This window comes from Lepidochelys olivacea (assembly GCF_965140295.1).
Source record: "Lepidochelys olivacea isolate rLepOli2 genome assembly, chromosome: 25".
NCBI classification, from domain to species: Eukaryota; Metazoa; Chordata; order Testudines; family Cheloniidae; genus Lepidochelys; species Lepidochelys olivacea.
In genome coordinates, this window is record NC_140435.1 from 7,663,372 (window position 1) to 7,681,157 (window position 17,786).

A 17,786-nucleotide genomic window follows, 5' to 3' on the forward strand; every position below is an offset into this window, starting at 1 on the left:
TGGTATGTAGATTGTAATGGATTTTTTACCTTCAGTCCTTTTGGTACGATGTCCGTCTGTTTGCATTTGGAAAGGAAGATGATGTCTGTCTGTATCTGTACAAGTTTTTTCATGCAGTTGATAGATTTCCACTCCATACGGCTAAATGCAGTGCCTTGCATAATGACAGGTTTCAGAGTAACAGCCGTGTTAGTCTGTATTCGCAAAAAGAAAAGGAGGACTTGTGGCACCTTAGAGACTAACCAATTTATTAGAGCATGAGCTTTCGTGAGCTACAGCTCACTTCATCGGATGCATATCGTGGAAACTGCAGCAGGCTTTATATATACACAGAGAATATGAAACAATACCTCCTCCCACCCCACTGTCCTGCTGGTAATAGCTTATCTAAAGTGATTTCCAGCACAAATCCAGGTTTTCTCATCCTCCACCCCCCCACACAAATTCACTCTCCTGCTGGTGATAGCCCATCCAAAGTGACAACTCTTTACACAATGTGCATGACAATCAAGCTGGGCTATTTCCTGCATAAATCCAGGTTCTCACATCCCCCCCACCCCCATACACACACAAACTCACTCTCCTGCTGGTAATAGCTCATCCAAACTGACCACTCTTCAAGTTAAAATCCAAGTTAAACCAGAACATCTGGGGGGGGGGTAGGAAAAAACAAGAGGAAACAGGCTACCTTGCATAATGACTTAGCCACTCCAAGTCTCTATTTAAGCCTAAATTAATAGTATCCAATTTGCAAATGAATTCCAATTCAGCAGTTTCTCGCTGGAGTCTGGATTTGAAGTTTTTTTGTTTTAAGATAGCGACCTTCATGTCTGTGATCGCGTGACCAGAGAGATTGAAGTGTTCTCCGACTGGTTTATGAATGTTATAATTCTTGACATCTGATTTGTGTCCATTTATTCTTTTACGTAGAGACTGTCCAGTTTGACCAATGTACATGGCAGAGGGGCATTGCTGGCACATGATGGCATATATCACATTGGTGGATGTGCAGGTGAACGAGCCTCTGATAGTGTGGCTGATGTTATTAGGCCCTGTGATGGTGTCCCCTGAATAGATATGTGGGCACAGTTGGCAACGGGCTTTGTTGCAAGGATAAGTTCCTGGGTTAGTGGTTCTGTTGTGTGGTATGTGGTTGTTGGTGAGTATTTGCTTCAGGTTGCGGGGCTGTCTGTAGGCAAGGACTGGCCTGTCTCCCAAGATTTGTGAGAGTGTTGGGTCATCCTTTAGGATAGGTTGTAGATCCTTAATAATGCGTTGGAGGGGTTTTAGTTGGGGGCTGAAGGTGACGGCTAGTGGCGTTCTGTTATTTTCTTTGTTAGGCCTGTCCTGTAGTAGGTAACTTCTGGGAACTCTTCTGGCTCTATCAATCTGTTTCTTTACTTCTGCAGGTGGGTATTGTAGTTGTAAGAAAGCTTGACAGAGATCTTGTAGGTGTTTGTCTCTGTCTGAGGGGTTGGAGCAAATGCGGTTGTATCGCAGAGCTTGGCTGTAGACGATGGATCGTGTGGTGTGGTCAGGGTGAAAGCTGGAGGCATGCAGGTAGGAATAGCGGTCAGTAGGTTTCCGGTATAGGGTGGTGTTTATGTGACCATTGTTTATTAGCACTGTAGTGTCCAGGAAGTGGATCTCTTGTGTGGACTGGACCAGGCTGAGGTTGGTGGTGGGATGGAAATTGTTGAAATCATGGTGGAATTCCTCAAGGGCTTCTTTTCCATGGGTCCAGATGAGGTGAGAGAGACGAGCTTTCGAGCTCCACAGAGCTCTTGCCTTGTCTCCCTCACCAACAGAAGTGGGTCCAATAAAAGATATGACCTCCCCTGCCTTGTCTCTCTAATACCCTGGGACCAACAACACCTCTGAAAATCAGTGAGCTACAAAGTCCCCTTGAAGCTCAGAGCAGCTACCTCCGTGACAGCCCATCCAGAGGGGGCTGAGCAGATGGACCCACCACACCTCATGCCAGGATTTTCCACCCCCGGCTGCTCCTACCCAGGTTGGGGAGTGGCTGGAGGGGATTGGGGGATGGAGTGGGACCTGGCTTCCCCACTGGAGTCCCAAATTCCTCTCTCTCCACAGGGCAGCTCCGACGCAAGTTCCCCTCCCTCTAGCCAAGGAAGATGGAAGAGCCTGCTTCTCAGCAGAGTGAGGGGAAGAATCCCTTCCTCTTCCCCCCTAGCCAGGACCCAGACCAGCCACCTCCACCAAACTCGCAGCCCAGAGTGGGAGCCAGCCAAGGCCAGACCTGGAGGGGATTTCGGGTGTCTTGCCTGGCAGTGCAATGAACTATCACTAGACCAGCCGCCCATGCCTCGGGCCTACCCGGCAAGAGAGGGAGCCCGTGGTATCCAGGGACATCAGTGCAGGCTGTGTTGGCCCAGATCCATGAAGGGACTTAGGTGCTGCAATGCCGAGTGTCCCAGTGGGTCACTTTTAGGTGTCTATAAAATCACAGGAGAACTCTGGGCTCCACAAAGCCTGAGTTAGGGGCCTAGGCTCCCTGGGCACAGCATGGGGAGAGAGAGGCCCCTCCACCAAGCCAGCAGGTGAGGTTGGGAGCCACCCAAGCTAGCCAATGGAGGAAAGAGAGGTGAGCAGACAGGCGACGAAGGCCGGGCTGGAGGGAGGCGCGGGCCATGAACCGAGACCTGCCGCCTGCAGTCAGCCAGCTTGGCACCTGGGCGTCCCTGGAGAGAATGAGATAGACACCTGTGGGGAGCCGGCCCTCCCTCCTAACCTCTAGCCCAGGGGGCAGGACAGGCACCTGAGATGTGGGTCACGTCCCCTGGGTCACGTCCCCCTGAAAGGGATTTAAACAGGGAGCTTCCACCTCCCCACTGAGTGTCCTACCCACTAGGCTACAGAGCAAGTCCCCTTCCCCACCCGCCTCCCCCACCATTTGTCAGGAAAGCTGGCGAGAGACCCACAGCAAACTCTCCCTAGCCCGGCGGTTAGGGCCTGCGCTGGAGAGGTGACAAATCCCAGCAAACCCTTGCCTGGTGAGCGAGTTTAGGCACCTACAGGGTTGCACGGCAGCCGAGCGGAGTTTTTCTGGAGCACAGTGGAGACTAAACTCTGGGGATCAGGTGCCTACGTACCTTAGAGCCCCAGAGTACGGCAGTGTGGCCTAGGGGTAGAGGTTAAGGCATGGCTCTGGGAATCTGGCAACCTGGTATCTATTCCTGTGTCTGCCACTGACTCACTGGGTGGCCTAGAGCAGCTCACTTCCCAGCTCTGTGCCTCAGTTTCCCCTCCCACCCTGCCTAGACTGTAAGTTCCTTGGGGGAGGGCCCAGGACAATGGGGCCTTGGTCTTAGTCGGGGTCACCTGAAGCTTCAGAGCACTGCAAATATGCTGCCCCCCAGTAGACTTTTGGTTCCCTGTCCCCCTGGCCCTACTCTGATTGACGTCTCCGGAGGACCACAGTGCTGTGGGCTCAAGAGGCAGGAGGAAAAGAGAGGAGGGCGACTCCAACTCGGAGCACTAAGTTATGCCTTGTCCAGGGTGTGTAGAAGGAGGTGGAGCCCATGGAGTCCGCGGCAGGAGCATCCGTGCAGGAAGGGGATACAGTGCTGCTAAGCGTTCTCCATCAAGGATCATTAATTTAACTCGGCGGCTGTTTGAAACCATCCTCTGGGTGTCGTTTGTTATTAGCGACAGGCTCTGACAACCCTCGGAAAGCTGCACCGAGCCTCGACGCTATTATAGTTCCATCAACTGAATGATGAGAGTAAATATGTCCCAGGAGGCTGCCTGAAATCACACTGATAGACCAAAGTCCTTCACAGTTTGCTTGGGTTCCCAGCACTGCCAACCAACGCGCTCCCTGTCTGACAAAGTCAATGCAAATGATCAAGCTGTGGAAGAAAGTTACAGCCCCATTAGCAGTGAGCAGGATTCTTCTGGCGTAGCCAAGCAGAGAGATCAGGCTGCCGGGGGGATAAGCAACTCTCTCCTCGGTGCTCAGGATCTCTCTTCTCTTCCTCTTTCTTTGGGGCCTGCGGGTCAGGGGATCTCCTCTCTTCCTCCTCTTTCTTCTTGTTCCTTGCTTCTTCTCGGTGGGGGAGGTGACCTCTTCTGTCTTCTCCGCCCCGCCTCTTACTGTCTCTCCCTGGCTCTTTGGAAGCTCTAGCTCTGTTGATTGACGGAGGCAAAGGGGGTCTCAGGCCCGCACCTCACGGGGCTGCTTATCTGCTGCCTCTGGGGTGATCAGTCAGATCTAAGACCTCAGAGCATTGTGCGCATTCGCCGATGGAGGACTGGCTCCGTGCCCAGAGCCATGGCAGAGCCTGGGCCAGCCATTCTGGGCCCCTCTCCCCCACCCTGGAAGGAAGTTGAGGACCAGGGCTGCTAAGGTGGCCACCATCTTGGGCACAAGGAGCGGAGGTGTAACTCTTCCTACTACCCCCCATTCACCCACATGGCGGCATGGACTCTGCCGTTGGGATGGGAGCCCCTCGGCCAGCAGGAGTTGCTATGCGGCTTGAGCTCAGGGGGAGCACAAGGCCTAACGAGGTGGGGGATGGAGGAAACGAAGCAGCACCAGATAACAGCACAATTAGGCTGGCACATGATGCTCCCCCTAGGGTGACCAGTTGTCCCGATTTTCTAGGAACAGTCCCGATTTTGGGGTCTTTTTCTTATATAGGTTCCTATTACGCCCCACCCCGGTCCCGATTTTTCACATTTGCTGTCTGGTCACCCTACTCTCCCCACATCTCCCCAGAGTCCCTGGGCTGCCACGTCACACTCGTTCAAGGGGTTTTATTAGACACGGGCCCTAGGCACAAACCAGCCATGAACCCAAACTACTCCACCTGGCAGGGGGGTGCTTGGTTCTGGTTTGGTCCATTCTAGGGCTAGGCTGGAGCCGTTGGGTTTGGAGCCGGGTGGGAGCGGCACTTCCCCATTGTCCGGGGAGGTCTCAGGGGAGCCCCCATCTGGGTAACACAGTGAGCTGAGGGGTGCGGAGGGGACGTAGCTCTCAGCACTTGGCTGATATTATTGCCTCTGCCCATGGAGGCAAACGAGTATCAGGGCCAGGGGTAGAGAGACAACAAGCGCCCCACACTCACAGATCTGCCAGTGCCCCTCGCGCCCGCCCCACAGCACCTCCTGCTGTCCCACACCTAGGCGCCCTCGAGGGCATTGCTGGCACAGCTCAGGAAATGCCTGTTCTACTCCTGGCCTGCCCCACCGCTCTGCCAAGCCTCAGCTACAGCTGCCTTGTGGGTCCAGTCCTGCCCCCCCAGCTCTGCGATGCCCCTCAATCCCGACTCGCAGCCCCTTTCCATGCCCTCCTGCTTCCCCTCAGGGCAGGTGTACATCCCCAGACCCTCCTGGCTAACCCATTCTGGGCCCGCCGCAGGACAAACATCTGCAAGACCCGGGCTGAGAACGAGCAGTTTCAGTTCACTTGTGTCAAAGTGAGATTTGCTCCGGGCCGAGTGCTCCGGCCCAGCCATGCTGCCAGGCCCTGCGGCCTCCTTCGTGCCGTTCTGCAGCCTGGAGGGGTCCCGTGGGGGAAGGGCCCCTCCCCATCCCATCCGGAGTCTCGGGGCTGTGGGTTTCCAATCAGCTGAAGCGACTCGCTGCCTGTGTGACTTTGAGTGACGGCCACAAGTGGCAGCCCCAGCCCAATGCCCCCGTGGCCTCCCCCAGCGTCACACGCCTCACTCCCGGGAGTGCCACGCGGGTGGGGGAAAGGAAGACGCGGGTGTGAGCTGGTGCTGGGGCATGGCCGCGGTGTCTGGGCAAGGGCTCCTGCGGAGAATGGAGGCTGTTTATCCACCCGTCAGGCCCTGCCTAGAGACCCACAGCCCTGCCCTGGAGCGACCTCTCTTGGGCTCCCACAGGGGGTCCCATCGCCGTGGTTCATTGGATTCTTGGTCTCTCTGCTCAGGTTGACCAGATCAGTTAGTGGCAGGTGTGATGGTAGCTTATAGCAGCAGCACCTTGAGACCCGCGCTGCGATCAGGGCCCCGCTGTGCCAGGTGCTGCCCAGATACAATGTTAGACAGGCTTTGCCCTGAAGAGCCTCCAGCGAGGGTAGACTAGCTGGACATAGGAGCGGGAAGGAAGGATTATTACCTGACCTGCAAATTAGGGGTTGGACTCACAAACCAGGCACTTATCCCAAAGTGCTCCACAAAGCAGCTCAGCAGTATTGCCCCGATTCTACAACTGGGGAAACTGAGGCACGCAGTGGGGACGTGACTTGTCCAAGGCCACCCAGAAGATCAGCTACAGAACTGGGACTAGAACCCAGGCCTCCGGACATAGGTGCTGGAATGAGGGGTGTTGCAGCACCCCCCTGGCTTGAAGTGGCTTCCGTCATATACAGGGTTTTCCGTTTGGTTCAATTCAGCACCCCCACTATAAAAATTGTTCCAGCATCCCTGCCTCCAGAATGCTTGTCTCCTTCCCTAGCCACTAGGCCGTCCTTTATCCAGGCAGAGCCATTATCTTAACCTGGGTCTCCAGCATCCTAGCTCCACAGCTTAACCACAAACCATCCTTGTCGTCAGCCCCAGCCTGTCGCACGCACCCTGGTGGTCACGGGGCTGCTATGGCTGTACCGCCCGCCCAGCCTGCTCTGGGTGTGACCGGCTCCAGCCCGAGGAGGAGGCGGAGATGCTGTGAGATGCCCGGGCATGCGTGCCGCCCAGCCGGGTGTTGCTCTGTGCTGGGATGGAGGCTGCCTCCGGGATCAGCGGCATCCAGAGTGTTTTTGTTTGAGTGGCTGTGCAGCGCACCAGGGGCAGGATGGAGCGGGGACCCGGGTTGCTGTCTGTGCCTCCCGAGTGGAGCCTGCGGGACCAGGGATGGGCGTAAGAATGACCTGGCTCAGCGGCTGACCCTGGGCAGGGAGGGCTCTGCTTATCCAGGCACGGAGCGAAAGTGGGAATGCCACGCTGCCTGATTAGTGTCACTGACAAATCTTTTGATCGCTGTCTGCCCAGCCCCTGAGAAGCTGGGTAGGGGAAAGAAACCCAGTTCCCCTTACTTCACACAAGTAATGATGAGTTAATACAAGTCAGGAGAGGTCAGGATGGAAAGGCGTTCCCCCTGAACCCAGCTGGCAATCCTAGGTTAAATAAGAGGCATTGAACCATTCAGAGAATCCCAGCAATTTTGAAGACCTTAAAATATAGCAGACCCCCCATGAAGGCTGATTCTACAAAACTCGGCCCCCAAAAGGCTGTGTCCCGAAAGAGCCTAAACCCCACCTATTGCTCCATTTGGGGCTAACTCGACTCTATTCTGGTGCTATTGCACAGTTTGCCCGTCTCCTCTGTCCCAGCAGCACACGCTGAGCAAAGGGTTTATTAAAGCAAGTCGGGTGTCAAATTCCAATGAAAACGTTCACTGGCTCGATACTTTCAGGAGCAGGTGGAAATTTTTCCAGCAGCCTGGGCTTTTTTTGTTTTTTTTTGGTGCAAAAATGTTGCTCAGTGAAAATGGTGAGATGCGCAAAGCACCTGCGTTGAAAAAATGGGAAAACATTTTGCAGAAATGCTGCCCCACCTACTTATTTTGAAATTTATAATGTTGTGGAAAAATTGCATTGAAATGTTCAGCCATCTCTAGCAGCGATGAGCAATAAGGCAGCTGCCTTTCCTCGCAGTTCCTTCCTGTTTCATTCGATGGCTTTATTGACCAGAGATCGAAACCAGAATCCTGGATCCTAAACTTTCCCCCTTCCTGGTATCTGGAGAGAACGCCCAGCCAGCTTTAGAATGTGGGCTTCTTTCTTATTCTAACATCACTGAAGTTCTGATCCAAACTGGATTCAAACTTCATATCCCAGACCCATCGCTACCAGAAAACTTAGTGCCAGGGAGGTTGCGGCTTGAATTCTGTAGGGAGGCTGTCATAAATATAAAGGGAAGGGTAAACCCCTTTGAAATCCCTCCTGGCCAGGGGAAAGCTCCTCTCACCTGTAAAGGGTTAAGAAGCTAAAGGTAACCTCGCTGGCACCTGACCAAAATGACCAATGAGGAGACAAGATACTTTCAAAAGCTGGGAGGAGGGAGAGAAACAAAGGGTCTGTGTCTGTCTGTAGTCGTCTTGGCCAGGGACAGAACAGGAATGGAGTCTTAGAACTTTTAGTAAGTAATCTAGCTAGGTATGTGTTAGATTATGATTTCTTTAAATGGCTGAGAAAAGAATTGTGCTGAATAGAATAACTATTTCTGTCTGTGTATCTTTTTTGTAACTTAAGGTTTTGCCTAGAGGGGTTCTCTATGTTTTTGAATCTAATTACCCTGTAAGATATCTACCATCCTGATTTTACAGGGGGGATTTCTTTATTTCTATTTACTTCTATTTTTTATTAAAAGTCTTCTTGTAAAACACTGAATGCTTTTTCATTGTTCTCAGATCCAAGGGTTTGGGTCTGTGGTCACCTATGCAAATTGGTGAGGCTTTTTATCCAACATTTCCCAGGAAAGGGGGGGGTGCAAGTGTTGGGAGGATTGTTCATTGTTCTTAAGATCCAAGGGTCTGGGTCTGTAGTCACCTAGGCAAATTGGTGAGGCTTTTTACCAAACCTTGTCCAGGAAGTGGGGTGCAAGGTTTTGGGAAGTATTTTGGGGGGAAGGACGCGTCCAAACAGCTCTTCCCCAGTAACCAGTATTAGTTTGGTGGTGGTAGCGGCCAGTCCAAGGATAACGGGGGTAATATTTTGTACCTTGGGGAAGTTTTGACCTAAGCTGGTAAAGATAAGCTTAGGAGGTTTTTCATGCAGGTCCCCACATCTGTACCCTAGAGTTCAGAGTGGGGGAGGAACCGTGACATGGTGGCACAGTGGTGGGATTAACCTGAAATCATTTTGAGATCCAGTTGAGATTTTTTGAACTAGAAATACAGATTTTAAAAAGGAATTTTTAGGAAGTCCAGAAAGCAGCTTTGAAACTGAAAGCAGCTTGGTTTCTCTCTGCTTTGTGGCCAAGCAGAGACAAAAGGGGATTATCTTGTGAATTGCAGGTTTTCTTTGCCTGGAGGCAGGGTACTTAACTCCTGCAGGGAAATTCACAGTCTTCCAACCCAGAGGTTTTTTTTTTCTTTTCTTCCTAAAAGTAAATAGGGGGTGTGTGCTCTACCCATTTGCCTGGAGACAAAAGTGGCAGGGTTTTTTTTAGGATTTTGATTTTTTTTTGTTTTACAAGGAGCACAGGTTTGAAAAGAAATTTTTTTTTTCTTTGGGCTGGGTAAGCAGGTTTCCAAGTAGTTGGAGGTTTTTTGCTTTAATTTGGGCCCAGAGCAGAGACAAGGGAATTGTCTTTTTCTGTAGGCTGACAATCACTATCAGAGAATAGGTATTCTATTCCAGCACAGCAAAATTTTACAGCCAAGTTTTGTTTGTTTATTTCTAAACCTCGGGTGTAAAGTTAGTTAAAAACAGAGAGGTTAGAATGGCCAAATACTCGGCTCGACTACAGCTGGAATTAGCCAAATTTCAGGCTAAGGAAAAACAAAGGGAACATGAAAGACAGATAGAACTCATGCGGCTGGAGAAGGAGGTACAGGAGGCTGCCCACAAGAGGGAAATGGAGGCAAGGAAGCATGTGGAGGAGATGGAGAGGATAAAGGCCCAGCAGAATATACCAACAAACCCTAGCAATCCTTCTCCAGGTACCACTTCCCATCCCAGAAAGTTCCCCACCTACAAGGCAGGTGATGATACTGAGGCCTTCTTAGAAAACTTCGAAAGGGCCTGCCTTGGGTACAACATCTCTACTGACCAATACATGGTAGAGCTGAGGCCGCAGCTCAGTGGACCCTTAGCTGAGGTGGCAGCTGAAATGCCTAAAGAACATATGAACAAGTATGAACTGTTTAAATCCCAGGCGAGAGTCAGAATGGGGATAACACCCGAGCAGTCTCGTCGGAGGTTCCGAGCCCTAAGGTGGAAACCAGACATGTCATTTACCCGACATGCCTACCACATTGTGAAACATTGGGATGCCTGGATATCAGGAGCAAGTGTTGAATCTCCAGTAAATTTGCCCTTCCTAATGCAAATGGAACAATTCTTAGAGGGTGTTCCTGAGGAAATAGAAAGATACATCCTAGATGAGAAACCCAAAACTGTAATCGAGGCAGGAGAGATTGGAGCCAGATGGGTGGAGGTGGCAGAGAAGAAGAAAACTGGTCGCAGTTGGAGCGGAGACCAGAAGGGACCCCCCCAGACCACACCCTATTACCGGGGGCCGCCCAAAGCCCCACCTACCTCCCAAAGAACCCTCCAGACCCCTTATCGTCCCACCACCCCGTTCTCCAGCAACCCACCTCGCCCCGGTGACCCGTCAGCTGGACGATGTTTTAAATGTAACGAGCTGGGGCATGTAAAGGCCAACTGCCCCAAGAACCCCAACAGATTACAGTTCATTGCACCGGAATCACACCAGAGGTCCACAGGCCCAGATACCTCCCAGATACCCTTGGAGCGGAGGGAAACTGTGAGTGTGGGCGGGAAGAAGGTCACCGCGTGGAGGGACACCGGAGCACAAGTGTCAGCTATCCATGCTTCCTTAGTGGACCCCAATTTAATCAACCCAGAGATCCAAGTGACGATTCAACTCTTCAAGTCCAACTCTTTCAATTTGCCTACAGCCAAGTTGCCTGTCCAGTACAAGGGCTGGTCAGGAATGTGGACTTTTGCAGTCTATGATGATTATCCCATCCCCATGCTGTTGGGGGAAGACTTGGCCAATCACGTGAAGCAGGCCAAGAGGGTGGGAACGGTCACCCGCAGCCAGGCTAAACAAGCCGTGGGGCCTAGCTCTGTTCCGGAAACTTCTATCAGGGCCCGGTCAGAGGTGATGGACCCGGACCCCAGGCCAATGTCTGCAACAGCAGTAGTGGATCCAGTCCCAGAGACCCAGACGGAACTAGTCCCAGAACCGGAACCAGCCAAACAACCAACACCAGACCCCGTGCCAGCACTGAATCCAGTACTTGCAACCTCAACACCAGAGGGCCCCACCGAACCTGAACTGGCAGCAGCCGATAACCCTACACAAGAGGCTCAGCCGGAGCCTGAATCCCAACATAGTGCACCAGCGGAGAGCGGTTCACAGTCAACAGAAACAGCTCCATCCCCTATATCGCTTCCAGAGGGACCAAGCCTATGTCCCCAATCCAATGAGGAACTGATGTCTCCAGCATCAAGGGAACAGTTCCAGACCGAACAGGAAGCAGATGAAAGCCTCCAGAGAGCGTGGACGGCGGCACGGAGCAACCCACCGCCTCTCAGCTCTTCTAATCGATCCAGGTTTGTTGTAGAAAGAGGACTTTTATACAAGGAAACTCTTTCTGGGGGACACCAGGAAGACTGGCATCCTCAGAGACAGTTGGTAGTTCCAACTAAATACCGGGACAAGCTCTTGAGCTTAGCCCATGATCACCCTAGTGGCCATGCTGGGGTGAACAGGACCAAAGACCGTTTGGGGGGGTCATTCCACTGGGAGGGAATGGGCAAGGATGTTTCTACCTATGTCCAGTCTTGTGAGGTGTGCCAAAGAGTGGGAAAACCCCAAGACCAGGTCAAAGCTCCTCTCCAGCCACTCCCCATCATTGAAGTTCCATTTCAGCGAGTAGCTGTGGATATTCTGGGTCCTTTTCCGAAAAAGACACCCAGAGGAAAGCAGTACATACTGACTTTCATGGATTTTGCCACCCGATGGCCGGAAGCAGTAGCTCTAAGCAACACCAGGGCTAAAAGTGTGTGCCAGGCACTAGCAGACATTTTTGCCAGGGTAGGTTGGCCCTCCGACATCCTCACAGATGCAGGGACTAATTTCCTGGCAGGAACTATGAAAAACCTTTGGGAAGCTCATGGGGTAAATCACTTGGTTGCCACTCCTTACCATCATCAAACAAATGGCATGGTGGAGAAGTTTAATGGAACTTTGGGGGCCATGATACGTAAATTCGTAAATGAGCACTCCAATGATTGGGACCTAGTATTGCAGCAGTTGCTCTTTGCCTACAGAGCTGTACCACATCCCAGTTTAGGGTTTTCCCCATTTGAACTTGTATATGGCCGTGAGGTTAAGGGGCCATTGCAGTTGGTGAAGCAGCAATGGGAGGGATTTACACCTTCTCCAGGAACTAACATTCTGGACTTTGTAACCAACCTACAAAACACCCTCCGAACCTCTTTAGCCCTTGCTAGAGAAAACTTACAGGATGCTCAAAAAGAGCAAAAAGCCTGGTATGATAAACATGCCAGAGAGCGTTCCTTCAAAGTAGGAGACCAGGTCATGGTCTTAAAGGCGCTCCAGGCCCATAAAATGGAAGCATCGTGGGAAGGGCCATTCGTGGTCCAGGAGCGCCTGGGAGCTGTTAATTATCTCATAGCATTCCCCACCTCCAACCGAAAGCCTAAGGTGTATCATATTAATTCTCTAAAGCCCTTTTATTCCAGAGAATTAAAGGTTTGTCAGTTTACAGCCCAGGGAGGAGACGACGCTGAGTGGCCTGAAGGTGTCTATTACGAAGGGAAATGTGCTGGTGGTGTGGAAGAGGTGAACCTCTCCATGACCCTTGGGCGTATGCAGCGACAGCAGATCCAGGAGCTGTGCACTAGCTACGCGCCAACGTTCTCAGCCACCCCAGGACTGACTGAACGGGCATACCACTCCATTGACACAGGTAATGCTCACCCAATTAGGGTCCACCCTTACTGGGTGTCTCCTCAAGCTAAAACTGCTATAGAACGGGAGATCCAGGATATGTTACAGATGGGTGTAATCCGCCCCTCTGAAAGTGCATGGGCATCTCCAGTGGTTCTAGTTCCCAAACCAGATGGGGAAATACGTTTTTGCGTGGACTACCGTAAGCTAAATGCTGTAACTCGCCCAGACAACTATCCAATGCCACGCACTGATGAACTATTAGAGAAACTGGGACGGGCCCAGTTCATCTCTACCTTGGACTTAACCAAGGGGTACTGGCAGGTACCGCTAGATGAATCTGCCAAGGAAAGGTCAGCCTTCATCACACATCTCGGGCTGTATGAATTTAATGTACTCCCTTTCGGGCTGCGAAATGCACCCGCCACTTTCCAAAGACTTGTAGATGGTCTCCTAGCGGGATTAGGAGAATATGCAGTCGCCTACCTTGACTATGTGGCCATATTTTCGGATTCCTGGGCAGACCACCTGGAACATCTACAAAAAGTCCTTGAGTGCATAAGGGAGGCAGGACTAACTGTTAAGGCTAAGAAGTGTCAAATAGGCCTAAACAGAGTGACTTACCTTGGACACCAGGTGGGTCAAGGAACTATCAGCCCCCTACAGGCCAAAGTGGATGCTATCCAAAAGTGGCCTGTCCCAAAGTCAAAGAAACAGGTTCAATCCTTCTTAGGCTTGGCCGGTTATTACAGACGATTTGTACCGCACTACAGCCAAATCGCTGCCCCACTGACAGACCTAACCAAAAAGAAACAGCCAAATGCTGTTCAGTGGACCGGAAAGTGTCAGAAGGCCTTTAACAAGCTTAAAGCGACACTCATGTCTGACCCTGTACTAAGGGCCCCAGACTTTGACAAACCGTTCCTAGTAACCACAGATGCATCCGAGCGTGGTGTGGGAGCAGTTTTAATGCAGAAAGGACCTGATCAAGAATTCCACCCTGTAGTGTTTCTCAGCAAAAAACTGTCTGAGAGGGAAAGCAACTGGTCAGTCACTGAAAAAGAATGTTATGCCATTGTCTACGCTCTGGAAAAGCTACGCCCATATGTTTGGGGACGGCGTTTCCACCTGCAAACCGACCATGCTGCACTAAAGTGGCTTCACACCGTCAAAGAAACTAACAAAAAACTTCTTTGGTGGAGTTTAGCTCTCCAAGATTTTGATTTCGACATCCAACACATCTCAGGAGCTTCTAACAAAGTGGCTGATGCACTCTCCCGTGAAAGTTTCCCAGAATCAACTGGTTAAAATCGTCCTTGAGATGTGGAAAATATTGTTAGGAATATTTAGGAATATTGTTAGGAATACATTGTTAGGAATACATAGTCTTTATGTACTTGGTAGTATATTTAGAGATGCATGTGTCTTATTAACTCTGTTTTCCTAGAGCTCCAGGAAGAAATCCCAGCCAGTGTTTCACCCTAGCTGAGATTTGGGGGGCGTGTCATAAATATAAAGGGAAGGGTAAACCCCTTTGAAATCCCTCCTGGCCAGGGGAAAGCTCCTCTCACCTGTAAAGGGTTAAGAAGCTAAAGGTAACCTCGCTGGCACCTGACCAAAATGACCAATGAGGAGACAAGATACTTTCAAAAGCTGGGAGGAGGGAGAGAAACAAAGGGTCTGTGTCTGTCTGTAGTCATCTTGGCCAGGGACAGAACAGGAATGGAGTCTTAGAACTTTTAGTAAGTAATCTAGCTAGGTATGTGTTAGATTATGATTTCTTTAAATGGCTGAGAAAAGAATTGTGCTGAATAGAATAACTATTTCTGTCTGTGTATCTTTTTTGTAACTTAAGGTTTTGCCTAGAGGGGTTCTCTGTTTTTGAATCTAATTACCCTGTAAGATATCTACCATCCTGATTTTACAGGGGGGATTTCTTTATTTCTATTTACTTCTATTTTTTATTAAAAGTCTTCTTGTAAAACACTGAATGCTTTTTCATTGTTCTCAGATCCAAGGGTTTGGGTCTGTGGTCACCTATGCAAATTGGTGAGGCTTTTTATCCAACATTTCCCAGGAAACGGGGGGGGTGCAAGTGTTGGGAGGATTGTTCATTGTTCTTAAGATCCAAGGGTCTGGGTCTGTAGTCACCTAGGCAAATTGGTGAGGCTTTTTACCAAACCTTGTCCAGGAAGTGGGGTGCAAGGTTTTGGGAAGTATTTTGGGGGGAAGGACGCGTCCAAACAGCTCTTCCCCAGTAACCAGTATTAGTTTGGTGGTGGTAGCGGCCAGTCCAAGGATAACGGGGGTAATATTTTGTACCTTGGGGAAGTTTTGACCTAAGCTGGTAAAGATAAGCTTAGGAGGTTTTTCATGCAGGTCCCCACATCTGTACCCTAGAGTTCAGAGTGGGGGAGGAACCGTGACAGAGGCAAAGGGAGCTAGTACAGATGGAAGAGATGGATTGGGCAAAATGAGGAAAAATCGCCCCCCAAAACTTGAATTCACAGTGGCACCGGAGAATAGAGTCTCCATAAAGAGGCCAGTGCGGTGATATATGGGTTAGTGCAACCTTTAGATCCAGACAGAGTTTGAAGTTCCCTAAAATATCGCCGGAGAAGCTGTCTGTCCAGACGCAAAGAGCAAAGACGATCAGGTGGTGTGGATGAGCTTTGCAATCTGACAGTTGGAGGCTTCTCCGAAGGCAGAGCGTTCCCACCCAGTCACAGTCAGAAACTAGGCACCACTGGGAAAGGAAACGGAACAAACACCCGGGGCACTTTGAAACTCCACTCAAGGATCTCAGGGGGCTTTACAAGATTCAGTTACAGCCTTACAATCCTGTCTAAAACAGGTAAAGGACCTTCACTGAAATGCAACCACCTCTAGGGTGGAATGTGACAGCTGTTTAACAATGCACAGGAACAGTACCCAAGAGTTTTGAACAGGAAGTGAGGGGTAACTCAGCCTTGCCAACTCTTGTGATTTCATCACGATTCTTGTGATACTTGGTATTTTCCTTAAAGCCCCAGCTCCTGGAGTCCTGGGATTAGGCGAGAAGCTCAGCTTTTGTTAAAAGAAATTAAGTTTCTAGCTCTCATGGTGTGGAAGGGTGGCCTCACTGATGGAGCGCCCCATCTGGCCAGACATGGCGTAGCAGCTCTTTCATCTCTAGTGCCCCCTGCTGAAGGTGGTCCAGCAGTGGTCTGCCTCTTCTTACAACTCCATCCTTCAGCAAGGTCCCAGTGCAGTCCCCCCCGTTCTGGGAGAACAGAAGGTCCAATGTCTTTCCTGACTGGGCCCTGTGGTCCCTAAATCTTCCCTCTGGGTTTTCACTTCTCTGTATCCTTTTCTCAGGGGCCTCCTGCTACCCTCCCTGCTGGCTATCAGGGGACCCACCAACCTGTAGCCAAGGTCTCCTCTGTCAGGCTCCTTGCTGCCTCCCTGGACTCATGCCATTAGCCTTTCTTCAGGCCTTCTCCCCACAGCATCTGTAGGCTTACCCTCCTTGCAGGGACAGGAAATCCCCTGGAATTCCCCGACAAAATCCCGCACTAAAAGTACAAACGTTCTGCCCTCCCAGGGCTTGGCCTTTCATCCCGCTTTGCTCCTCAGCTGAACACCTCCCAGGGCGCTCTCCTGGCGAGTCTGGATCTTCCCCTAGTATCAGCACTGCCCACCGGCGCTTGCCCCACCCCGCTGGCGGCTCCATGTCTCTCCTGACCTCTTGTCAGAGTTCTCGACTCAGGAGAGGATCCCCCAGGTCAGCTGCCCACCCTGGACTGCCTCTTTGACCCTGCCGGTCTCTCTATGGCCAAGTATCCTGCCCCCCTCTCCCTGCAGCCCCCTTCTCACCGGAGCTTCTTCGTGTTGGGGTTGGTCCTGCTTTGAGCAGGGGGTTGGACTAGATGACCTCTTGAGATCCCTTCCAACCCTCATCTTCTATGATGCTTTAGAGCGACCACCCAGCTCCTTTCCCAGCATCCGGGCTTCATCTTCCCCTGAGTCTGGTGCAGCCGGGTGGGGCCATTCACCCCCAGCCCCATGTTAACTCTTTCAGCGCCCGGCCAGGGTCTCTGCCCCATCACGCATGGCTGTGGAGAAACGCTTCCAAACATGACCAGGTCAGGAACGAGGCGCAAATAAAACGAGTCCAAGGGTGGTTTGGTTTTTTTTTTTATTTAAATCTCAGGATTTTTAAGCCAAGCTCGTGATGTTTCTGCAGCCTGACTGTATTGCCACGGGGAATTGTGCCAGCCCGCCCGAGAGCAGGCAACAGGAGAGGCCTGGGCTGCACAGAAACCTGTTGCAGGGCACCAGGGTTTGGAAAAGTCTCTTCACAAAACATAAAAATGAAGTGTCTGGAAGAAGCCCCCCCCCGCCCCCCCATCCGCCTACAGGTGGAGTTCCCCTCGCATGCCGTCACTGGCCAGGTATAGAATCCGCCTACGAACAGGAAACCCTTTGTACTTTCCTGGTGCGCAGGGGTGAGGGTGGGGGGGATCTCCTCTTAATGGAAAGAAAACAGGTCCCGCGGGCTCCTTTCATCGGCCGCCCCCACGCAGAACGAGGTATCTTGAGCAGCACAGAGCTCAAGCATCGCTCCCGTGCCGCCTGCAGCGCTCTGGGGCCACGTGAAGGACTGAAGATGCTGCCCCGGGTGCTCCGCCCATCTCAGCTGTGTGCTGGGTGGGAAAAGGTTAAAGCACATTGGTTTTGGCAGAAGGCCCGAAGAGGAACGTCCCAGGGCTGTGTGCTCTGTGTGGAGGTCTAGGAAGAGACGCTCGCTGGCAGAGAGAGGGGCTGGGGGAATGGGGGGAGAGAGTGGCAGAGAGAGAGAAGAGGAGAAAAGGAGGAAGCGAGAAGGTTCAATAGCAGGGCGGGAGCGAGGCGGAGAAAGACTCTCGGGGAATGGAGTGACTGTGACGGAGGGAAAGCGTGATGGGCCGAGGGGCAAGGAAGGGAGAGATGAAGAAGGGAGGGAAAAATTGCAGATGGCAAGAGAATCATAGAATCATAGAATATCAGGGTTGGAAGGGACCCCAGAAGGTCATCTAGTCCAACCCCCTGCTCAAAGCAGGACCAATTCCCAGTTAAATCATCCCAGCCAGGGCTTTGTCAAGCCTG